General features: G+C 38.1%; 1 protein-coding gene across 3 annotated transcripts in view; it reads left to right on the forward strand.

The window, feature by feature from the left end:
• The window catches only part of LOC127654062 (lipoma-preferred partner homolog), a 287765-nt gene that overhangs the window by 30436 nt on the left and 230585 nt on the right, over positions 1-26744 (forward strand). For all 3 annotated transcript variants that reach the window (XM_052141028.1, XM_052141030.1, XM_052141029.1), the window contains exon 2: positions 18498-18555. The gene's annotated coding sequence lies outside the window, so the exon portion shown is untranslated. The remainder of the gene's footprint in view (positions 1-18497; positions 18556-26744) is intronic.

Genomic DNA, 26744 nt, shown 5'->3' on the forward strand with positions numbered 1-26744 from the left:
TGACCCAAATCATCTACTTGGCAGGAAGTCCTTATTTCTCACACCGTACTGCCAGCACCTGCCAGTAGACACTTCTCTTTCCTCACTCTCTCTCTCTTAATTTTTCTCTCTCACTCTGTCTCTCTCGATCCATCACACATCTGATGTCTGGTCTAATCAAATTTTTTAAGCATTGTGAGTGTTCTTATAGTCAACTATACTTCCTATAGTTATTTTCTCACACAGAAATGAAAGTCTGAGGAAATAGTGCAAGTACAATAAATATTGGCTAGTCATTAGTTATTAATTATTTTAAAACAGATAGTTCTGACTATGACTGTTTAAAAATCTGAGTTCCAAGCCCCTTTTAAAATGATGAGAAACGCACAACTGTGCTTATACAGTACATTTTGTGTTAATGTGGCAGTCTACAGTTAGGGGCCGTTCACACTTTAGTGTTCTTGCATCTGTCTGTGCTGTTTTTCAATGTTTGTCCTAAGTAAACATGCTAGATTTACTGTCATTGCAGCATTTATTTTATGCCATGCCAAGTTAAAATGAAATTCCAACTTTTAAAATATACCTTGAGACGCCTGCATTTTTTCTATTTGTTGCACTCCATCTAGCTTTTTTAAGTGCAAGAACATGTTCTGTTTGAAACGGAAGAATTTGTTTATTCTAATTATCACCAATAATAAAATAAATGAAACGTATCTTTTAATATTCTATGAAAGCAATAAGTTACCATGTTTTTATGGGATGTTTTTAATCACAACATAATCAGAGTGCCTAAAACCTACTGTGGCAGCGGGGGCGTGGTCAAGCGTCCGTCCGGAGAGAGAGAGATTTATAGGCAGCTGTCCAACACCTTTGTGTGTTTGTCTTTTTGGATGAGTTTCATATTAAAATATTATTTATATTTTAAAGCCGGTTCTCACGCCTCCTTTCCCATTAATCCCTTTACACTGGTGCCGAAACCCGGGAACAACGTACGCCCCATGGAGTCCCCCCAGTTGGCCTAGTTTCTACAGTCCCTCGCCGGCATGCATCAGAGTCACCAACAAGCCTTGCTTGAGCTGCGCCAAGACCAAGATCGCTGCTTTTCCGGAGCCTGCTCAGCCTGGAGAGAGCCGCTGCCGTTACCCCGGACAACCGCAGCCCCCTGCCACCACCCACGCTCCTGAAGATGGGGGCAGAAGATGATGCAGAGACATTCCTCGATTTATATGAGCGGACTGCTGAGATCTGTAGCTGGCTGCATGACCAGTGGGCGGCCAGGCTCCTCCCACTATCCGGGAAAGCCCAGCTTGCTGCCCAACAGTTGCCGTGGGCGAATATCTTGGCCTATGACGACTTAAAAAAAGCGGTCCTGCAGTGGGTGGGCCACAGCCCAGAACAGTATCGCCAGCTGTTCCGTTCCTTGAAGCTCTGGAAGACCGACCGCACGTTTGCTTTTACCAAATGGCTCAGAGACATGTGCCGGAAATGGCTGCTGGCGGGTAATCGTGACATCGGGGGAGGGATCGACCAGATGGTACTGGAGTAGCTGATTCATCGACTGCCAAAGGGGACGGCGGAATGGATCCAGTGCCACCGCCCGGCGTTGCTGGAGGGAACTGTCCAGCTTGCGGAGGACCATTTGGTGGTGTACCGAGGGCGGAAGAGCCCTCTCTCTCTCTCTCTCTCTCTCTCTCTGCCCTGTGTGTTCCTCCCTCCCTCCCTCTCTCACTCTGCTCTCTCTCCAGAGCATATTCCAGTCCCACGGAGGCGAGGAGCCCCGCCCCCATGCCCAGTTCCCTGTGCAAGGTGGTGGGCACACACCCCTGCCTCTACAGTCCCTGTTGCTCAGGTGGAAGTGTCCGCCAACGCAAGTACAGGCTTGGCATCTGGGCTGGCCTGCGGGAGTTGCGGGGATCTGGGACATTTCCGATATCAATGCCCTGTGATGGAGCTGGGGATGATGGTCCAGATCCCTGACACCACGCAGGCTGCCCCCGATCGAGCCGGAACGTACCGCATACCGGTAAGGATCAAGGGGGTACTCGCCAAGTATTGGTGGACACCAGCTTGAGTCGGGAAGTGGGGATATGTGGCAGCGGGGGCATGGTTAAGCGTCCGTCCGGAGAGAGAGATATTAACGGGCAGCTGTCCGACACTTTTGTGTGTTAGTCTATTTGGTTGAGTTTCATATTATTTATATTGTCAAGCCGTTTCTCGCATCCTCCTTTCCCATTAATCCCTTTACACCTACTTTTCTGTAACGCACACATTTGTGTGGCTCGTGAAATAAACATTAACTTAAATTTTTCACTTGTTGTGCTTGTACTTTAATGAGGTGAACACGCACTCTTTCATGAGGGCAAGAGATAAAGAGATAAAAGGAAAGCAGAGAAAGAGTGCATGTTTCTGGACTCTACAGGTGTAGCTACTGTTAATGCCGTTTAATTGGGAGATATTTAATAAAGATATTTGAATTATACCACATCTTGTAACTCGTGTTATTACTGAGATGCCTATGCCCGGTGGAGACTGAGAAGCTACCATCATGAACAATAATAAGGACTGTTCTACAGCTTGTGCTGTTTTCCCTTTGCCTTGTCACATGTGAAAAGCCACATTAAAGGCATATTTCATCCAAAAATGAAAATTCTCTCATCATTTACTCACCCTCTATCCCAGATTTTAGCAAGAGGGAATCTCAAGCTAAGGTATCATGCTATCTAGAAAATCGAGTTTATATCATTTGTAAACATTATCTACATTAGCAAGATAATCTAGCATTGACAACTCACCAACTGTAATTGCCATGGTGTCCGGAGTGGTCTCTCCACAATGTCCCAGCACACTCTCCATGATTTCATACCATTAAAAGTTATTACTTTGGGTACTGCTTTATCCATTGTGCGTTTTTAACGGATTTGTACTGTGCCCGCAATTTTTTGTTTTTCTCCCTGAACCTGTACATTTGAGCGCTGGTCCGGCTAAACTCTTGTTTGGCCCAAGGGTAATCGCCTCGAGTCATCGAGTGTAAGAAAGAGAAGAAAGGAAGTCATACAAATCTGGGATAGAGGGTGAGTAAATGATGAGAGAATTTTCATTTTTGGATGAACTATGCCTTTAATTTGGCTTTTCACACGTGATAAGGCAAAGGGAAAACAGCACAAGCTGTAGAACAGTCCTTATTATTGTTCATGATGGTAGCTTCTCAGTCTCCGCCGGGCATAGGCATCTCAGTAATAACACGAGTTACAAGATGTGGTATAATTCAAATATCTTCATTAAATATCTCCCAATTAAACGGCATTAACAGTAGCTACACCTGTAGAGTCCAGAAACATGCACTCTTTCTCTGCTTTCCTTTTATCTCTTTATCTCTTGCCCTCATGAAAGAGTGCGTGTTCACCTCATTAAAGTACAAGCACAACAAGTGAAAAATTTACAGTTTAAACAATCATCTTACTAAATGAAATTGCAGGGAAGGAATTTATAAATATAATAATTATTTATAAAATAATAAGATACTATAATACAATGTATTAAATATAATGCGTAAATAAAATAAGGAATAATAATAATTATTTAGAATAATGACAATGAATTAATAACCAAAAATGTCACATTAAGTTTAATTGCACCTATGTGTTATCAGTTTGTCTTCAGTTTGACACTAAGCTTAATTTTTTATAGGGCTATCTATCTTAATATAGATCATATTGGATAGCCTATACTTGTAAAGTCTTGTAAAGACTTAAAAGTCTCTAAAGTTTTAGAAATCCTGATCAGAGCATCCCTACTTGAATCCTAGTTGTATCATCAGTTACGACAAACATGAACTCTTTTATTTCCTTTCATGTTAATGAATGAAATAAAGCAAGAAATATAAAAATATCCCCACTCTCATCTTAAAGATATCAAAGGCTACAAATGACTGCAAACCAATATACAAAAGCCATTACATACAATGAATTGGAGCTTATTTTGCAAAATGGAGATGAAATTTATCTATCTGTCTTTCCGTCTGTCCGTCGACCTGCCCAGAAATAGAAGACATATTACCAGCTATATTCTGGGTCATGGCTATTCTGTGCCATTCCAAGCTAAACCCTGTGAAACAGGAGTAAGTTCACCAAAAAATACATATAGTCATAGATGGAGTTGATTGGGATGATCCAAGGTATTCCAGTGAGCACTAAGAAGGATCATACTGAATCCACAGAGCTCAGCTTTAAAAGCCTTTTTCCTGAGGTGCGTGCCTGCTCTGCTCCACATTTTTGTGTTGGGCTATAAAAAGAGATGCAGAGGGCGAGATTACAGCAGTTCTGCAGCTCAGCATGGGTGCTGTTTGGGCCCAGTGCTTCCTAGATCACTGCACTCAACACTGTGCATAGTAATATCCAGCCAGGGCCTCTAAGTCGGCCAATTGCTCATTATGGCTTAAGTTATATCATCTTCCTATTGAGGTTAATAAAAAAAGGGAAGAAGGAAAACAAACAACAACAATAGGTCAAACAAAGGCTTTAATGATTTGTCCCGAGGCATCAGTAAGGGCTTAAATAAAGGACTGAAAGCACAGAAATGCCATTAAAAGGAGAATTGTGTCAGAAGGGTTCTAATTAAACCTATGTGTTTTCTTTAGCAGCTAAAAGGATAAAAGCCCAGTTTATCCTCATGTGCATTTATTTTCCCTGTTGCAGAAGCGTTGATAGCTGAAGCTGGATTTCTTTGTTGGTCCTAGATGTTTCAATACTCTATTGTTCGGTTTAAGGGTGACCAGTTGGAGCAAAGAGTTAAGAGTGTCCCCTATACGGTTCAAAAACTGTAGCAGCCTTTACTCACAGCCGCCCAGATCTAGACACAGTATCTAGTTTTTTGTGATCCAATTAAGTTTTGTCAACCCCTGAACTGAGTTGTTTGTTTTGCACTTTGTACATTAAATAAATGGCAATATAAAAATGTAATCTGTATTTTTTTTTTATATTTTAATATAAATATATTTTTATAACAGTATACTATTATAATTTTGTAATATTTTTAATTACATTTAAGACGATAATTTTAGTGTCGAATTAAAATGCCATTATTGAAATACGGCTGATAAAAAAATAGAATTAGATTAAGTGATTAAACCAGCTTAAATTTCTCCAATGTATCTTACTTTTATTTTTGTTACTTTGAGTTCTTTATTTTTCCATTTCTCATTTTAACTAAGTAGATCTTACACACACTATTCTAATACTGTGTAGGATGGCATGACTTTTGAGTAAGTTTTGGCAGTAAATAGAGGGAAAAGATGTACAGGAATGGGGCTGGCTTTTCAAAACCTCAGGCTATGGCTTGAGTCCATATATGGAAGGATGGGCTCTGGTGGCAAATCTTAGCTAAAATTCCTTGCATTGTGGCCATTCCAGCATTTTCTTAACCTAGGACCTGATGGGTTTGTAGGAGGGCTCACTGCGCATCCCAGCCAACCTTAAAGATGAGGGCTATGGGTGTTGTAGTGTTGTATACAAGTCCTTCTTGTGATCCACATTCCTACCTACCAGAGGGCAGTCCATCATGGTAATGGCTGAAATGAAAGGATGTTTTATTGGATGGTGTGAAGTGAATTTGCATTGTGTCAGAGTGTCCTGAGAGGATGACTGATGCTGATTTGATAAATTGCTTTGTACACACCAGTCAATCTCTGAGATCACTGGGGGACTAGATGAGACATCCTGCCTCATGGTGAAGGCCTGTTGTGGATCCTTATCCAAGTCGCTGCAAAATACAACAGACATGCATAAACCACCAGAACATACTCTGGAATAGATACAGTTCTCAGCCAAGCTATATTATTTCTGGGGGTGTACACAACTGTGTGATGATTGTTAAGGCAGAGCAAAAACAGCCTACTTTGAGGAATATAATACAAAACAAGTGCAACTCCCTGTAGGCAGTAAGCATGTACTTCTGACAGAAAATAAATCAGGACTGCTTCATATTGCGCTTATAATAAGCAAAGTTTTAATGATTTTGACTCATTCAATGCATCTAAAACCTAAATATACTAAAACCGCTAGTCTAAATAAAAGCATACATCTCCTGATTCGCCACAAGGCCTCCACTTCAAAAGAAATATTGTAAAATATTTGTATGAATGATTTAAGCCTATGGCAAGACAAGAGAATGGCCAAGTCAATGACACATCAATCATTCACAACTCAAGATACGCTTGTCTGACTTTAGCACAACGGAATATTCCCTGGAAACAATGAAATGGCCAGGAGCGAGAAAAGCAAAATACAGTGAATAGATTTGTTATGAAAAATTTTCAAAGTGTGCTCACATTGACTCATTCAATCATAATAGAGATTAGTTTGTTTATAGAATACTTGAGATGTAATAAAATGTGTTTGAAATGAACAGGAACATTTCTGAAGTAGTTATTTTGAGTAAGCATCATCTTAATTTGTCTTTCAAAAAAGAATCTTGGTGTCTCAAAATGATTTGCATTAGTTGACAAAATGTGCCCTATAACTATTGCCCGGTATCTATATGACATGACTTTAAACCCCCTAGGGGCCTTTTACTTTAAGTGAGGGAGCCTTTTACCCAAAGTGTGGGGTACAAGGCTTCCTCACCACCTTTTTTACAAAACTGGATTTTAATCGAATAAACCTTCAGTTATTATTTATTTTTACACAAATTATGTTGCTCCATCTATATTCAATAAAAATAAATACTTTTTTTACCTTGATACATTTTGCGACCATGAAAAAAGTGAAAATTCCTTCAGTGGTGCCATTAGTTTGTTGATCCTTAGGCTTCTTCGGGTGAGATCAAATTGAGCTGTAGCTCAACTGATGCACTTGTGATGTCAAAGACTGGGGTACTAGTCTTGAACAGCATGCTATTGAACATGCTGTTGAACATTTGAGCCTAAGAAGCACTACAAAATTACATTGTTGCTTTAGAAATAGTGTTTTATAATATTGCATGTACTTTTTATGACACTGTAGATTAGGTTTAAGGTTTAGGGTATGGATCTAGATTTTATTGATTTAAAACCTCATTTGTTTAGGAGAAAATGGAACTCACTTGTAGAGACACTCATAATTTAGCAATAATATTATGATATCAGACTCGTTTTTTTAATTGGTTTCTTTTCACACTTCTGGCCATGTCCACACTAGTAAGTTTTCGTTTAAAACCTCTGCTTTTCGTTTCCTACATCATAAAAAAAAAAAATTAAGTATGTGGTGCTAGAAAGCATTTTTGAGTTTTCGGTGGAGGACAACAATGTTCCAGTGTGGGTGAGAGGTGTAAACGCAGCATAATCGCTCAATTCAAATAAATTCGTATTAGTGTGGATGTTGTCTTTATCACAATTGTGGCTGCTCTTTTTCATTATGTGAGTCTTGTTCTCATGGCCATCTTCCTCTTATCAAATGCCATTAAAGCCAGCTTTAGATAGCGTGTACATTTACCTGTGACACTAGATTTACTTTGCTCTTGTGGTTAAAAAGGGAGCAAGTCAGGGTTATTTCCATTCTGTGAAAATACAGAGGTAAAAGGCGAAGGTGATTTCACCTTTATGTATTTTTTATTGGGCTTTGGGAGAGCTACCTTTCTGGTTCCTCTATAAACACTCAGGTTGCATCAGTCTGGCCTCTGTCAAAGCAATTAAGACCCTTTGAGGGTCTACATGGTAAATGGACCCTTTGAGCCTTAGCTGTGGTGTTCTTGCGTTATAGGGCAGAACAGTGGTATCGGTATTATAGGACTTGAGCGGAGTATGATAAAATGACTATGTAAGCGTTTACACCTTTTCCAGGCATTCAACAAAAGAGACAGCATTACACACTACACTAATGGGGGTGAAAAGGAAACGATAGAGAGAAGCGGGGTTCAAGAAATGACTCAAGCCAGACACAAAATCACATCGCTGGCATGAGCGCCACTATAGATGTTTCTTTTTGCTCAGCCATTTAATATGAAGGTTCATGTAATCACGCCACAGTGCCAGCCTGTGCTTTTTTGTTAGGGCAAAGCATAGCCGGTCATCGCAATGGAGGCATCCAACAATCCGAGGGTACGTTCATTAATAATTAAATAAATATTATTTTTAAAAGATTTGCAAAACCGTTTTCCCACACTTATCAATACTTTGTCGCAAAATAAACACCATTCAGTGTGATAATAAAATACCGCTTCACATTGGGGCCCTGATCACCCTGCTGTAGTTTATTTTAAGATGATGACCGGCTTTTTTTTGTAACTATTTAAATAATTATTAAAAAACGTACCCTCGGATTTTTAGATCGCTGCATCTGCTCTGACCTGCTCTGCTCTGCTTTTTTTTTTTTCACTATGAGGATTTTATTTTGCCTGGTCGTTCCGCATTACTTATTATTATTATTATTATTATTGCAGAATAATACTGTCATATTTATTCTGTTGGTTCATGCATTTCATGTCTTTTATTTTGAAAGTTTAGTTTCTGTTTCATGTTATGTGGTTACCTATGTGATTTCATGTTTCCTCCATGTTCATGTGTCTTGTTTTCATTGGGTGATTGTCTTGTTATCTTGTTTAGAGTTCTTTGTGTTTATTGGTTATCATTGTCAAGTGTTCTTCCATGTCAATAATTTAACCCTCATGTTTTCCATTGTCCTTTTTCAGGTATTATGTTTGGTAACATTGTCATGTTTTGTCAGGCCAAGTTTGTCAAGCCAACTTTACGTTTTATGTTTCCTTCATGTTTATAGCTAGGGTTAATTGGATTTCACATTTATAAATACATTTGCACTTGAGTTCTTCACGTCATCGCCATTGCCAGCGCCAGCAATATTTTATACAAATACACATACAAACCAGATACATCCACATAACAACTGGGGGTTCAAAGACCATAAACAAAAAAATATATAAACAATACAAAAAAGAAAAAGGATAGCAATTTAAAACCTTATTTTTCAAATAAATTCAGCTCTTTAGCAAGTAGTATAATAAGAGTTTTAATTATTAATACATTTAAGAGACTCCATAAACAAAAATAAATCTGTAATAAAACCTTAAAGCATGGTTTAGATTTATACATTTCTATTTTATATTTATGGAATTTACCGAATAAACTCAAAATAAATAACATTCTCACAGTGAAATCGTAAAGGATTTGTACAACTTTTCTAAATTTGGCTAATTTGTATGATATCGTACCACTGCACTCCTACGAACTGAATTCGAAGGATTATGAATTAGTATGACCTTCACTACAGCCAATGATTTTGCTTGACATCATTTTAATCGAATTACTTAGATGACAATTTCTTGCTTCTGTCACACATAACAGCTTCCTGACATGTTTACACACTCTACTGATAATGAGTTTGGTTTATGGCATAATATTAATAAACATGTCCTTAACATCTCACGCACTGGACTCGTGCTTACTTCCGCATTGCAAATTTGGGCATTTACACATGATGAAATCGTACAAATTCATACAAACTACATCTTACAAAATCATACAAAATAGCCAACTTGTGAAATATATAAACATTTTCTTGAGATTCAATGTAATCTGATATTTTTTCCCAAATCTCTCAGTAACAGCAGTCAAAAAAAATTAAAAATAACAAAACAAAAAACTATGTTCTAACATTTCTGGCTGCTCTATACAAAAAAAAAAAAAATATTCATCAATTTCAAGACATCTTGATAAAGTGTGGTTGTATAAGTATATTTAATTCATAAATCTTATTAGTAATGCATAAACAAAATGGAAGTGACCATGTTTTTTTCCATGCAATCTCTGGGAAATGAGAGTTCCAAAATGACTTTCCTTGAGTTTTGCTACTGATTAACTTTCACAATTTAAACCCCATTTGAATTTTAATAAATAAAATAAATTTTGAGTAACAGCAGGGCAGTCATTACACTGATAAATAAACCTCTACAATTCAAATGTCTCAAACAGAATAAGGATAAATTAAGAAGAGTCATTGTTTTAGCTGAAATTCAGGGACAAATTCTTATTTTGGCTATTATTTATGCACCTAAAGGGTTTAAACATCAGGGGTTTTTTTATAGATCTTGAAGTAATGTTGCAAGCCGCTGGCACCCCTCATGATATAATATTGGGAGGAGACTTTAATCTTTTGATGGACTCAGTCCTTGATCATAGTGAAGCAAAAGTTTGCAAGCCTCCTAGAGCAACATTGGCACTTCACAGGGTGTGTAGAAATCTTGGTCTTACAGATATTTGGAGACCTTTTGAATAGTTTTTTTTTATGTCTACTATATGTTCCTCATTTCATCTGTCGTTGATTGCTCAGTTGGAAACATTTTAGTCTCAGATCACACCCTGGTGTGTTTAGAGGTGTTGCCACATATGAAGAAAAGGAAATCAAATAGTTGGTGCTTAAATGTATACCTCTTGCAAAATCTTGAATTCCAACAAATGCTAAAGGCTGAAATAAATGTCTATATGGAGACCAACTGGTCCTCAGTGTCCTCTGTGGGCATGGTTTGGGAGGCTCTTAAGACAGTTCTTAGGGGCGGATTATACAGTATGCTGCTTTCATCAAAAAATCCAAAGCACAAGAACTTGTGGAATTGGAAGGGAATATTAAAAGTGAAGCGCCAAATATCGTTTAATTGCCTCAGAGAATTGACCCGACTGAAATACAGATATAATTCTGTTTTGTCGTGGAAGGTGGAGTTTTGGCTATTCAGGGCAAGACAGTCAGACTTTTTCTACCATTCCCTCAATGAAATCTGCTAGTGGTGAAAAATGTTCCTCGGCCACTGATATTAATAATGCTTTTAAAGAATTTGCTTTTTAATGTTTTTTAAAGAAATCTTTATAGTTCCACTCCTTCGTTTACTGAAGAGGTTGTTAGAAGATTTGTGGAACCATTAGAACTTCCTAAACTGTCGGCTGAGCAAACGATTCTCTTGATTTTGAGATATCCTTGGAGGAGCTTGGTGAGGTTATTAAGGCCTTGCCTACAGAACTGGCTCCACTCTTGCTAGAAGTTTATACAGAATCATTCAAGAATGGAAAGCTTCTGCCAACCATAACACAAGTGTAAATCTTTGTATGAAATCTTCATACTCAAAACAATGATTGACTGATGAGTTTCTAGAGAAAGCCGTTTCTTTTTTGCCATGTTTGACCTAATATTGACCTTAAGACATTCCAGTGTATTGAATACTGTGGCAACTCAAAAACAAACACAAATACAAAGTTAAGCTTCATTTAACGAACCAAATATCTTTCAATTGTGTTTGATATAATGGCAAGTGATTTTCTAGTACCAAATTATCAGTTAAGTATGATTACTCATACAGGATAAGTTGTTGGAGTGATGGCTGCTGGAAATGGGGCCTGTCTAGATATGATAAAGTATTTTTTTCAAATAGTGATGGTGCTGTATTTTACATAAGTAATGTCATGACTTTACTTTGTGATCAGTTGAATGCCACTAAATTACCAATTTCCTTCCAAAACATAAAAAAAATCTGTACATTATTCCAAACTTTTGGACACCAGTGTGTGTGTATATATATATATATATATATATATATATATATATATATATATATATATATTAGCTAATAACATATTTATTTAAATTAATTACAAGATATGCAGATTAATTCATTAAATTAACTACAATTAAATGGCATACATGAATAATTGCAACAAACGCTTTGAAAATAAATAGGTCAAACATGCCAAAAAAGAAACTGCTTTCTCTAGAATCTCGTTAGTCAATAATTGTTTTGAGGAATGAAGGCTATACAATGCTTGAAATTCCCAAAAAAAATACATTTCATAAAAAGGTGTACACTGCAGTCTTCAAAGACAAAGCACAACTGGTTCTAAAAGGATAGAAAGAGCTGTGGAAGGCCAGATGTACAACTAAACAAGAGGATAAGTACATCAGAGTCTTTAGTTTGAGAAATAGATGCCTCACATGTCCTACATTGAATTCTATCCACACAGCACAAGGATCTGCAAAGCTGTCATTTCTGCATGTGGAGGATTTGTTTGATGAGAACTCTTTGAAGTAGTTTAAGAAGTTATGAAATTTCTTTTCAAATTTTAATAGTAATTTTTCACGTTTCACATTTAATTGTAGAAAACATTCCCTGTCTTAGGTCAGTTAGGATCACTACTTTATTTTAAGGATGTTAAATGTCAGAATAATTATAGAGAATATTATTTAACTTGGGTCAAATGTTTTGGGTAGCCTTCCACAAGCTTCTCACAATAAGTTGCTGGAATTATGACCCATTCCTCCAGAACTGGTGTAACTGAGTCAGGTTTGTAGGACTCCTAGCTCGCACATGCTTTTTCAGTTCTGCCCACAGATTTTCTATCGGATTGAGGTCAGGGCTTTGTAATGGCCACTCAAATACCTTGACTTTGTTGTCCTTAAACCATTTTGCCACAACTTTGGAGGTATGCTTGGGGTCATTTTCCATTTGAAAGACCCATTTTCGACCGATCTTTAACTTCCTAGCTGAAGTCTTGAGATTTCGTCATGATGCCATCTATTTTGTGAAGTGACCCAGTCCCTCTTGCAGCAAAGCACCCCCACAACATGATGCTGCCACTAGGGTTGTGCCGATGGACGATATCATCGTCCATCGTGATGGCTGACCAACATCACGATGTAGAGCCACCATCGTGATACCACGCCCCCTTTTGCGAGTCTTGCTAGTGTGACTCACTAATCCTAGTCTCTTCTATAGTTAACCTAAAAACTTTGCAGGGATTGCTCTGTAAATTAAATTGAGAATATAACTAATGCTTATATGCTATTTTAAATACTGTAGTATATGCCAGAGACGTGACGTGTTAGTCTGTGAAAATACCGTGTCAGGCAGGCTACACAAATATTGATCTTGATATTGTTAGCTTCTTGTCTTTTTTTTACATGTCTTACACTGTACATTTAGATTAAAATATGTTATGTTGTAGGCTACAAGAAAATAGCCTTTATTAATTAATTATTAGTAGTTGTAGTGTCTCAGAAAATCTTGCTCATTGTCACATAGCTCTTGTATACACTGAAGCGGCAGTTTAAGATAAACCCAGACCAGCGAACGTCAAATAACTTTTGTCTGGTTAATACTTTTAAAGAAAAATTTCCTTGGCTATAAATCCATAATGTCAAATCAAATGAAAGAAACAAGGTGAATATGAATAACACACATTTATTAAAACATAGAAGAACAACAAGAAAACAGGAACAACACTCAGACCGAAACTCGGCATTAACATTTCATTTATAATTAAGCACAATTAACTTCAGCACAGGCTACAAAATAAATAATGTTATTGAAATATTATAAAGTGGTCATATGAACTACACAAATGAACGTTTAAAAAATAATATGCAAAATCGAATAGCTCTGCAACGGATGGCGAAAAATGCGTAAAGAAGTCTAATATCTTTCACCATAGACCATGTTTAAATTTCGATGTTTCTGGCCAGAAATACCAACATATTCACTTTATCTGGTTTTAATAAGCTGCGGATTGGAGTAACTACACTACCCGCTGTGCTGAAGACCCGCTCTGATGGAGTACTGGTAGCACATATGCACAGATATTTCCGTGCTAATCTTGCCATGAACGGAAACCTTTTGTCGTTCGCCCCCCGATATCATCGTCCATCGCGATGTTTTACTGTCAACATCTTCAACTGCCAATTTAGGGGACATCTCCCAACCCTAGCTGCTACCCACATACTTCACGGTTGGGATGGTTTTCTTCGGCTTGCAAGCCTCACCCTTTTTCCTCCAAATATAACAATGTTTAATCAGACCAGAGGATATTTTTCCAAAAAGGAAGATCTTTGTCCCCATGTACACTTGCAAACTGTAGTCTGGCTTTTTTTATGGTGGTTTATGAGCATTGGCTAATTCCTTGCTGTGCAGCCTTTCAGGTTATATTGATATAGGACTCGTTTTAACTTGGATATAGATACATGTCTACCTGTTTCCTCCAGCATCTTCACAAGGTCCTTTGTTGTTCTGGGATTGATTTGCACTCTACGCACCAAATTATGTTCATCTCTAGGAGACAGAATGCGTCTCCTTCCTGAGAGGTATGATGGCTGCGTGATCCCATGGTGTTTATACGTGCGCACTATTGTTTGTACAGATGAATGTGGTATCTTCAGGGGTTTGGAAATTGATCCCAAGGATGAACCAGACTTATGGAGGTCTACAATTATTTTTCTAAGGTCTTTGCTAATTTCTTTTGATTTTCCCATGATGTTTGAAAGGAAGGCCTTAAAATACATTCACAGGTACACCTCCAATTGACTGCAATTACCCTAATTGCCTAAAGGTTTGACATCTTTTTCTGGAATTTTCCAAGCAGCTTAAAGGCACAGTTAACTTAGTGTATGCAAACTTCTGACCCACTGGAATTGTGATATAGTCAATTAAAATAGAAACAATCTGTCTGTAAGCAATTGTTGGGAAAATGACTTGTGTCATGCACAAAGTAGATGTCCTAAATGACTTGCCAAAACTATAGTTTGCTGATTTGAAATCTGTGGAGTGGTTAAAAAATGAGTTTTAATGACTTCATCCTAAGTGTATGTAAACTTCTGACTTCAACTGTATATAAGGGGCAGTCAGTGAAACTTCAAATGTACAGGAAACACAACTAAATTCAGTGAAAACTATGAGACATGACGCAACCAAAGTGAGATGCTCCAAAAATATCTGTCTGTTGCATAAGTTCATAGGTCAAAAATAGCTTAGACTTAATTAGGCAAATAATAGGGTTATGTACAATGATAGGGAAAAAATACATATTTTGAATTTGAAATTAAATACAATTTGTAATTATATAAAAGATGTATTGTCTAAATGCTTGTCTTCTGGCACATGAATTATAATACTTGTTATATTTATATTTAATTATTGTATACTAACTTTTCTTTTTGGGAGCCATATACACTCACCTAAAGGATTATTAGGAACACCATACTAATACTGTGTTTGACCCCCTTTCGCCTTCAGAACTGCCTTAATTCTACGTGGCATTGATTCAACAAGGTGCTGAAAGCATTCTTTAGAAAAGTTGGCCCATATTGATAGGATAGCATCTTGCAGTTGATGGAGATTTGTGGGAGGCACATCCAGGGCACGAAGCTCCCGTTCCACCACATCCCAAAGATGCTCTATTGGGTTGTGATCTGGTGACTGTTGGGGCCATTTTAGTACAGTGAACTCATTGTCATGTTCAAGAAACCAATTTGAAATGATTCGAGCTTTGTGACATGGTGCATTATCCTGCTGGAAGTAGCCAGCAGAGGATGGGTACATGGTGGCCATAAAGGGATGGACATGGTCAGAAACAATGCTCAGGTAGGCCGTGGCATGTAAACGATGCCCAATTGGCACTAAGGGGCCTAAAGTGTGCCAAGAAAACATCCCTCACACCATTACACCACCACCACCAGCCTGCACAGTGGTAACAAGGCATGATGGATCCATGTTCTCATTCTGTTTACGCCAAATTCTGACTCTACCATCTGAATGTCTCAACAGAAATCGAGACTCATCAGACCAGGCAACATTTTTCCAGTCTTCAACTGTCCAATTTTGGTGAGCTCTTGCAAATTGTAGCCTCTTTTTCCTATTTGTAGTGGAGATGAGTGGTACCCGGTGGGATCTTCTGCTGTTGTAGCCCATCCGCCTCAAGGTTGTGCGTGTTGTGGCTTCACAAATGCTTTGCTGCATACCTCGGTTGTAACGAGTGGTTATTTCAGTCAAAGTTGCTCTTCTATCAGCTTGAATCAGTCGGCCCATTCTCCTCTGACCTCTAGCATCAACAAGGCATTTTTGCCCACAGGACTGCTGCATACTGGATGTTTTTCCCTTTTCACACCATTCTTTGTAAACCCTAGAAATGGTTGTGCGTGAAAATCCCAGTAACTGAGCAGATTGTGAAATACTCAGACCGGCCCGTCTGGCACCAACAACCATGCCACGCTCAAAATTGCTTAAATCACCTTTCTTTCCCATTCTGACATTCAGTTTGGAGTTCAGGAGATTGTCTTGACCAGGACCACACCCCTAAATGCATTGAAGCAACTGCCATGTGATTGGTTGATTAGATAATTGCATTAATGAGAAATTGAACAGGTGTTCCTAATAATCCTTTAGGTGAGTGTATATTTAGGTACATTAGAATAAAATGTAATGGATCCATCATCATTCATGGCTACTGGCCATGTTGAATTTATGAGTCTATTTAATTTATTACTGTAGTCCTTCCAACGGCACAGAAACTTTGCCAGCTCTCGATTATATTTCTCGGAGCCATATTTCTATGCCTTTTGGCTAGAGATTCTGAAAACCACAAGATACTCTTCTGAACTGCTAGAAAAATGGGGTTTTGAGGTAAAAGTGTGATGGTCTGATTTAATTTTCCTTCAATTTAATTGCAAAATAGGTTGCTGTAGCCAACAAAATGTTTTCCTTTTTTTATTTATTTATTTTTATACATTTTAGCTGTTTGACAATGAATAATTTATTAGACACACTGAAATTTTAGAAAGGAGTTTAACAGATTCCCTTCCAGATTCCCATTTTAAAATATCTGCCACTGTACAGCACATTCTATCACTCATTAATTTCTTAACTTTGTGTTAACCTGTTAAGCAGAATTGTTTGTCCAGTCAGTTCCTGGATGGCCATGAAATAGGATTTTTGTTTTAACTTCATATGTAAATAATAAAAGTTAAACATTGTATACCTAGTGAAACTACTGCTGATGAGTGTTGTGGCTGATGGCTTATCTGGCGTGATACAGCTTACTAAAAAATATGGATGGCTTACTGAACACAATTATTTTTTTTGTCATAATGCCCTCAATCAGAGCTTTGAAATGAATGCCTGAAGAGAAGATGCAGATAATAACATAAAGAAAGTGTGGAAATAAAGTAACGGTAACAGTCAGTTGAAGTGATACGAAATCACATGTAGCAGCATTGCTCCTACTTCTTTTTCCCTGTGGTCTTCCTCATGTCTTGGCAACGTGGGTAACTGGCAGTGTCAATTTATCAGAGAACAAAAGAGACACTATGTGGGTAGGCAGTGCGTCTGTAGGCCCTTGGAGAGGAAAAAGACCCCCCGCCTCCTACCTGTGCTATCAAACAGGATGCCGTATGCATCACATTCCCCAAACAGACAAGTGGAACCACATAATTAGCATTTTGTAACTTTTTCTTTCCTCATCTTCCTCATTCTTATTAAGCATTGTTTTCATTGTTGTTTATATCCAGTAAGGATTAAAACTCAAAAGTTCTTGAAAAGTCCTCAAAAGTTTAGAGTGCAGTCAGTAAGTTGACCAAAACTTACTTGACAATAAGTTTAACAGTTAACATGAACTTGCAATGAACAATACTTTGATCACACATATCAATCTTAAAATTAATGTAAATTATTTTCAATGTATTATACGTTTACAGTACAGTAGTTAATGCAGTAAGAACTAAAATAAACTAACTTCGAAGCATTGCATTTTCATGAAATTAACATGAACAAAGATTTATAAATGCTGTAAAAATATATTGTTCATTGTTGTTACATGATACCTAATGTGTTTACTAATTTTAACAAACAACCTTATTGTAAAGTGTTACCTTTTTTTTTTTGTTAAGATCAAGATTTTAGGTTAAAATATATATGACTAAATGAAGAGAAGTGAAAGTGCATATATTTTAGGTTCTGCAACAGGTTAAGTTTCTCAAGATTTTTTAAATATATATATATAATTTTTTTTTTTTTCGCCCTCACAAGTTCATATACAAAGTGCTGTGGTTTGACAAATAATTACATTTATTGTTAAACCATCAATTAATTTAAAAGTAGTAATGTTCCATATTGCCTCAATTAATAGAACTAAATGCATAATAATTAAGAAAATTAAATGTTTCAAATGAAAACTGTTGGTTTGTTTTATTAAAGTAATATTCCGGGTTCAATACAAGTTAAGCTCAATCGACAGCATTTGTGGCAAAATGTTGAATACCACAAAAATTAATTTCAACCCATCCCCACTTTTCTTAAAAAAAAAATCTTCATTTTAGCATTTTAGAGTTTATGGCTTTACGTTGTCATGGCAACGAAGTTGTGAAATTGGATGTAACCATACACAGAAAAGGTTAGTAAGTGATTTTATCACACTAAATTCACACAAGACTTATTCATATGTCTTGTGGCCATAATTTTTTAAAAAGTTAACATTATAACGGTTATGGATTTGCCCCATTCACTTGCATCGTAAGTGCCTCACTTTAACCAAGATTTTTACTTTTTAAAATGTATTTTAAAGAAAATAATTATTAATTAATTTGTGTTAATCAACATTTTGCCACAAATGTCTTCAACTAAGCTTAACTTGAATTGAACCCAGAGTATTCCTTGAATGTGAACACAATTACCTATCTATAGTGTTAAGACGTCTTCAGACATCTCTTTTTCTCTTTCACGTTCAGGTTTGTGATTATCGGGTGTTTCGCACTTGCTCCTGTCTGTTCGTAGGAAAATAATCTGGTAAGTCTTTAATGCTTTCTTTTCCTTTCCTCCTGGTTTGAATTTAAACAGCGCCAGTGTACTTTTCCTTATTCACTCTCTTCATGATAAGGAGTGAGTGATTCCATTGGTCTGTTCTTTTAGAAACTTGAAACTTTTCTTAATGTATTGTTGCTGAAACCCAACTGGTATAAGATGCATGCTAAAAATGCATGAACTAGTGAAATGTATACCTTGAATGTACTATGAGTCTCTAGCGTCATACCACATGCATAAATGTAAAATGTAAATGTCTCCATCATTCTCTGGTTATTTATTTTTTTCCCTTTATCTGAGGCTTGAAAGGGGAATGAGCTGGGCTTACCGGTTTGTTTTATTCTTTTACGTAACATTGGCTGCTTTATATGCCGTACACTTAAAGAGCTGCCTGAGTGCACTCCTGACGTAGAGAGAAACAGTGGGTAACTTACATAAGCTGACCTGAGTGTCAGAAAGGCCAGGGGGAGGACACAATGTCAATTCTATGACATAAGACTCTTCATAATGAAAACTTACCTTTGCTCAGTTAGCTCGGTGTATAAAAAAAAGCAGAACATGATGTGTTCCGTTATGCAACAATCACAAATTTGCCGATGCCCACCCGAAGTCCCCTTTCACTTCACTCAAAGAATGCAGTGTCTACTTGGCCAGCACAAAGAAGGTTCCCACACACACTTCATCTGATATTATGTGCAACCATTCAGTGTGTTCCAGATCCTGGGTTGAACTTTATAAGACTTTTACACTTCTTGGGGAAATCAACCTACAAATGGCTCACTTTTAATCGTCTCTGCATATTTAGCTAGAATATAAATATATACAGTATATAAGAAGTTGTAAAAAAAAAAAAAAAAAAGGCATATTTTAAAGAACTCTTTAAAGAAGAATGTAAAGTGCAAATGGCCTTTAAGCTGTAAAACTAGAAGTTTTTCATTTACAATGTCACACAAAGTGTGTATTGTTATTTTGGTACTGTATTAGGGACATTTTAGACCCCCATACAAAAAACCCTTGCAAGTAACTTTGGATGGAATTAAAGTTGTAGTGAGATCTCTGAGGGCAGGTGCCTCCATTACACTAAATGAATTTGTTTTTGCATGTACTGATAGCACTAAACGCTTCTCACCTCCTAATTGATTTTCTCATTTCTCTCCGGGGGAATGTTGTTCACAGTCATGGATGCTTTTGAAGGAGCCGTGTTTCAAACACGCAGCAGTATGGACAATCCTCCCCTCCCTTTCCCCCCAAACTAAGACATTGCCTTCAGAACTAATAATGGGTTTTAGCTCATGCTTCTGCGATTGATCTGCTAAAACTATAAGTGCAAGCAGAACAAATCCGTGTTATGATTGCCTCAGGAGGGCAGCCAGCATCGCACTTCCTGTGTGTGCGTGTGTGTGTGTGCTCATAGCGCCACTCACACAAATTATCTCCCCACTGTACATCTCCTCACAAAGCTCTTCTCCAAATAATTTTATCAAACTTCTGTCCTCTCCTGTGTCTTGTGTCACATACCCTGGAAATGGAAGATTTAGCCTTTTTTTCAAACACATGTTGTTAAATGTACACACTTGCATACAGTAGATATATAAGCAACACAAACCTACACCAGAACTAGAGGGAAAGATGGTTAAAGGTCCATATGAGATTGTAAGCTTTTATTTTCTGATGCTACAGCAGTGTTTAGCAGGTGACTTGAGGACACATCTCAAGTCACCTGCTAAACACATCCCTAATGTGACTCCTTATTTATTTTATTTAAAGGCATTATTCAGCCAAAAAGGACAATTCTGCCATAATTTACTCATCCACATGTCATTCCAAACCTGTGGAAATCTGTGGAACACAAAATAAATAATGAAATAATATTTACACTGCTCTTTTTCAGTTCATTGAAACCACATCTGTCAAGCTCCAGATGTGCTCATAAAATGTAATACAAGTTAAGGAAACTTAGTTGTTATTCACTGAAAAGCTTCACATCCACTGAAGCTCACATCCAGTTCATGTTCGAATCCACAATTCAAAAATGACATGCCACGTTTGGTTGCTACAAGCAAGGAGATATTCACATTGAATATTTAAAATACACTTAGGGGAGAATTCACTGAAAATGAATTTGCTTGGCACAATTCCAATCTTGCGTATTGGCTCTTACCGATATAGTGTAGGATGCAGAAGACCACCATGATATGACACTCTGCCAGGACTGTACAGCAAAAACAAAAAAAGTTACATTTACAGTAAAATATCAGCAGCTCTGGTTGCCAGAAATGTATCATAAAAAATGTGTGATAATGTTTCAGGCTTAATGGGATGTAATTTTAATGCCTGTATATTTTAAGGTTTACTACTGTTCTTTTTATTAAATGAAATTAACTTGATATACTGACATTCTGGAAATATACAAAATAAAAGTCTGCTTTTCACTATGTTTTTTCAATGTATAACAAATGTATTATTAATCACTGTAGTAACTACAAAAGGCTATGTATGACTTTCTATATATTAATTATTAGACAATAATTACTACACATGTAGAGACCGTGTTGCTCACACAAACAAACAACACCATCAGTTTAACACATGTGACATCAAAATAATGCAATAAACATGAACTAAACTACAAAAAATATAACAATGTATATAACTGATATTAAAAATAAGAAGAAACATAACTATTCCCATAAAATATATTGAAATGTGATTGGTCATGCAAAGACTTCTGGGAAAGCCCAATAATTTTTTTTCACCATCATTTTAACAATAGTTTACCATAAAAGTACACGTGTTCTTACTTTTTACATCTAAAAAACTGTAAAAATACTGTAAAATACATATACATGTATTGTCTTGTTAAAGATATCAAAAATATTTTCACTGTGTATGTTAATGTACATTAACCACCAGTAATATTTTTTTATTTTAGCAATTTTACATTATTTTACCGTTAAAATTACAGACATATTTTACAATACATCCAGACAGCTGTCTAAAATGCACTTGACTATATTGACGCATCTGAGTATATGCCAGGTTATAACATTCTTCTTCAAGTTTTGATCATTATTTGTTGAGTTACTGCTGCCATAATTGACAGAAAATGTACATAAAGATCTCTTTATATAAAAAGTTTACTACCTGCTTTCCTAGGGCGTTAATAGCGCAATGTTAATTGTGCCAGGCAAATTATTATGAATAAAGCGCAATCTATAATGAACTTAGTTTACAAAGAAAGGAAACGTGTTTGCTTGGAATGGAATGACACTAACTTCTTTTGAATACTCAAAGTGCAGTGCTTAAACACAAAGAAGTGCACTTCTTTGTGTCATTTGCTTCAGCAAAAAAAAAAAAAGCCATTTTACACATGCATTTATATCTGTTTGACTTTTCGACAAGAACTTTAGTTAAACAGTTCCCCTTCCCCAGCCTGTCAGAAATCATGCTCTTCTCAAACAGATCTAAGGCATCAGTTGTACATGTTCATGTGTGCATGTGTTGGAGAGCTGACACATGCCCAGTGGTGTTTGTGTTTCAGGGCATGACTTGACCGCTGCTCAGAATTCCATCTCACTGGCCTTCTGAGAGATGTGCTCCAGGGCCCTCGGTCATGTTGCACCACAGCTCTGTGCTCACAGCAATGTATTTTTATTTGTGAATTTCTTCGGAGCTGCATCTCTTCATGTACTGTAAATGGCCACACGTTCTGATGGTGTTTGCACTCTGACTCTGTGTTTGGGATGTGCTGTATGTTTGCAGTTGAGGCCTCTTGAGGTCTATTTTATTCCTTAATTGATTGTGTTTCCCTTTAAATAAAAGTACTCTGGCGATTCCATAATATTAACCTGATCTCATTCATATGTAACTTTTAAATGTAGATTTTTGTACCTTTTGAATAGAGTATAATGCTTACAATATGTTACAATATGTATTGACGGACTAATGGCAAAATCGTTTTTTTCTTTCTAAGAGCTTTTCAGGATTCGCATTTTGTAGTTAGTTAAATACTGTATATCTGGTGAGAAAGACATCTTTGTCTTTCTTATGTTCTATTATGCTGTTCCAGTGAAAAGCTGTGTGGTCATTGCCATGGAAACCCTGGCGACCCATAAGGTTGATTTTCTTGGGGTCATTTAGCTTAAGTTGTAGTATTGACGTAATAGTGACCACAGTGTCATAAGTGTATCCTAAACAGTACAGCACACTACAAATCTAATTACACAAGGTTTGAACAAATGTGACGTTTTATCAGTACTATGCTAAATGTGCTTTCAGGCAATCATATTATTTTCTTTGTAGGAACAAGGTTGTGCTACCTGAGACAGAAGTTTTTGTGTTTTACAATTTCTCTTTTTAAATAGATTATTGCAGAAAGATGTTGTATGTTCTGTAGGGTTAATTCATTTGTCAGTTCATTCAGTAAAACTCTTGGCTTTTTAGGCCATTCCTGAGGTTAAGCACACTATGGCAGATTAGGTACTCACAGCAAAACCCACCTGTTCCAAGAGTTGTGAAAGGTCCCTAGACACCTATTCACTGTCGGAACTTTGACTTGAAAGCAAACAGCTCCCATTACTCTCTTTCTATAGCTGTCATCTATGCTGACAGGGCATGTGTTTGCATGCAAAAACAAAGCATTAAAATGGTACATATATTTTTAGGTGCAGATATTTATGTGTGGTTGCTTCACTACCTACTACCTACTTCACTTCACTACTGTTTTGAGTGTACTGACTGGCACATGTTCAGGGAGGCTGCAACATATGGCGATTCTACCAACTTGGAGGAATACACAGCATCAGTGACCAGCTACATCAGCAAGTGCATTGATGATGTCACTTTCTCCAAGACCATCACCACACGCTCCAACCAGAAGCCGTGGATGACTGCGGAGGTGCGCACGCTGCTGAGGTCCCGAGACTCCGCCTTCAGAGCAGGCGATAAGGCAGCCCTAAGAACAGCTAGGGCCAAACTGTCACGGGCAATCAGAGAGGCAAAGCGCGCACACGCCCAGAGAATCCACAGTCACTTCCAGGACAGCGGTGACACGCGGCGCATGTGGCAGGGCATCCAGGCCATCACCAACTACAGGACAACATCAGTTGCCTGTGACAAAAATTCCTCCCTTCCAGATGCGCTGAACGACTTCTACGCTCGGTTTGAAGTGCAGAACGACGTGATGGCGAGGAAGTCCACCCCTCCTCCCAACTACCAGGTGCTCTGTCTTACCACGGCAGATGTGAGGAAAACTCTACGTAGAGTCAACCCACGGAAGGCTGCTGGACCAGACAACATTCCTGGCAGAGTGCTCAGAGGATGTGCAGACCAGCTAGCAGATGTTCTTACCGACATCTTCAACATCTCTCTGAGCAGCGCCGTCGTTCCAACGTGCTTCAAGGCCACCACCATCATCCCCATGCCAAAGAAGTCTTCAGTGTCCTGCCTCAACGACTACCGTCCCGTCACACTTACACCCATCATCATGAAGTGCTTCGAGAGGCTCGTCGTGAGGCAGATTAAGACCCAGCTGCCCCCTCACTAGACCCACTGCAGTTTGCGTATCGTTCAAACCGTTCAACGGACGATGCCATCACCACAACCCTCCATCTGGCCCTCACCCACCTAGACAATAAGGACTCATACGTTCGAATGCTGTTCATAGATTTCAGCTCAGCATTCAACACAATCATTCCCCAGCACCTAATTGGAAAGCTGAACCTGCTGGGCCTGGACACCTCCCTCTGCAACTGGATCCTGGACTTCCTGACTGGGAGACCTCAGTCAGTCCAGATCGGGAACAGCATCTCCACCACCACCACACTGAGCACTGGGGCCCCCCAGGGCTGTGTGCTCAGTCCACTGCTGTTCACTCTGCTGACTCACAACTGTGCAGCAATGCACAGCTCGAATCACATCATCAAGTTCGCCGATGACACGACCGTGGTGGGTCTCATCAGCAAGAACAACGAGTCAGCATACAGAGAGGAGGTGCAGCGGCTGACGAACTGGTGTAGAGCCAACAACCTGTCCCTGAATGTCGACAAAACAAAAGAGATGGTTGTTGACTTTAGGAGAGCACAAGGTGAACACACTCCGCTGAACATCGATGGCTCCTCTGTGGAGATCGTCAAAAGCACCAAATTCCTTGGTGTTCACTTGGCGGAGAACCTCACCTGGTCCCTCAACACCAGCTCTATCACCAAGAAAGCCCAGCAGCGTCTCTACTTTCTTCGAAGGCTGAGGAAAGCACATCTCCCAACCCCCATCCTCACTACATTCTATAGAGGGACTATTGAGAGCATCCTGAGCAGCTGCATCACTGCCTGGTTTGGGACTTGCACCGTTTCGGACCGCAAAGCCCTGCAGAGGATAGTGAGGACAGCTGAGAAGATCATTGGGGTCTCTCTTCCCTCCATCAAAGACATTTACAAAAAACACTGTATCCGCAAAGCAACCAGCATTGTGGACGACCCCACACACCCCTCACACAAACTCTTAACCCTCCTCCCGTCTGGCAAGAGGTACTGAAGCATTCGGGCCCTCACGGCCAGACTGTGTAACAGCTTCTTCCCCCAAGCCATCAGACTCCTCAATACTCAGAGACTGGTTTGACACACACGTGTCCTGAGTTGCACTTTAATTACTGTCACTTTATAACTGTCTGCTACCTCAATAACTGCTATGTGCATAGAACATTATCTCATAGTATGTTATGTTTACATTTTTAGAAACTGTCATCTTTTTGCACTACTGAGTACTGATCGGCGCTGCACTGTCTATTGTCCTGTTCATTGTCAGAAATTTGTTGTACTGTCCTGTGCTTTTTGCACATGTTTGCACGTGCACTTTATATAGGTATATGTAGGGTTTTTTTTATATAGGTATTTTATTTCGTTGTGTTGTCTCATGTGGTCCTGTGTTGGTCCTTTGTTGTTTTTATGTAGCACCATGGTCCTGGAGGAACGTTGTCTCGTTTTGCTGTGTACTGTACTAACTGTATATGGTTGAAACGACAATAAAATCCACTTGACTTGACTTGACTTGACTAGAGTCATAATCACCTTTGAAAGTATGTCATTATAAAGGGTTATTTTTAGTGCAACTGCAGGTGCAGGGTGAGTGAATTCAACTTATACTCTTAGAAAACTGTTCCTGTGTAATTACATTTATTGTTTAAAATGACTGCTTTTGCAATATATCCTGCCTTTTATTTAAAATTATATATATATATTTTTTGGTAAATGACGGAAACCTGTTGGTTTACAAAAAATCTTGTTGAAAGTATGTGGATCCGTTTACTGACTGACTGTGGTATTCTTGTCTTGTAACCTACTTGATGAGTAATAACTCATATACTTAAAGGGGTGATGACACAAGGAATCACATTTTCCTTGATCTTTTGACATGCAGTATAAGAAGTCATTGTACTATAAAAACATACTGTATGTTTCAGAACTCAAAACATCCTTCTCACTGCAACAAGAGCATTTGTTGATACCAAGATACCAAAACGACTCATTCTCTACTTCCTCCACTTTGTGATGTCACACTGTGCTAGACATTTGTATCTGACAGCCTCCACAACAACACATCAACACCTACTTTACCTTATCACTTCCATAGCCCACCTAGTAGCGGTGAGCAGTGAGATGGCAAGGAGAGATCTGGTCAGTCAAGATCAGAGAGCCAATCATGTTTTACAAATGTATGACCTTTTTTTGTGCAAAAACTTTACAAACATTCTAAGTGAACCTCAAGGAACATATTAAAATAAAAAGGCATGCCATGACTTCTTTAAAATACTGCATAGAGAGTAGAAAGTCAGTTGTACATATCGTCACCTTCCTAAAATAATGTCCTAAGTCGTTTTTTCAAGTTTTTCAGAAAACACAAAGAACTGAACCAAATATCATGAGGAGAAGATTTAGGCAAAAAAAAAAAACATTTTTGTCAAAAAATTACTTGGACATTATTTTAGGAAGTTGACGATATGCTCATGCACCCCTCTCTGTTAATTTGCAGGCAAGTAAATATTTTTGAAAATCAAATAAAATCTCCAACTTTTCCCTTAAGATATTTTAGATTAATACAGTGGCTGGCGAATGAGCAGTATCAGCTGTGGAATGTTGTTATGTGTAGAGGCAGGCAGGAAGAAGGGAATTATAGCAAGT

The sequence above is a fragment of the Xyrauchen texanus genome, chromosome 13, assembly GCF_025860055.1.
Source record: "Xyrauchen texanus isolate HMW12.3.18 chromosome 13, RBS_HiC_50CHRs, whole genome shotgun sequence".
Lineage (NCBI taxonomy): Eukaryota > Metazoa > Chordata > Actinopteri > Cypriniformes > Catostomidae > Xyrauchen > Xyrauchen texanus.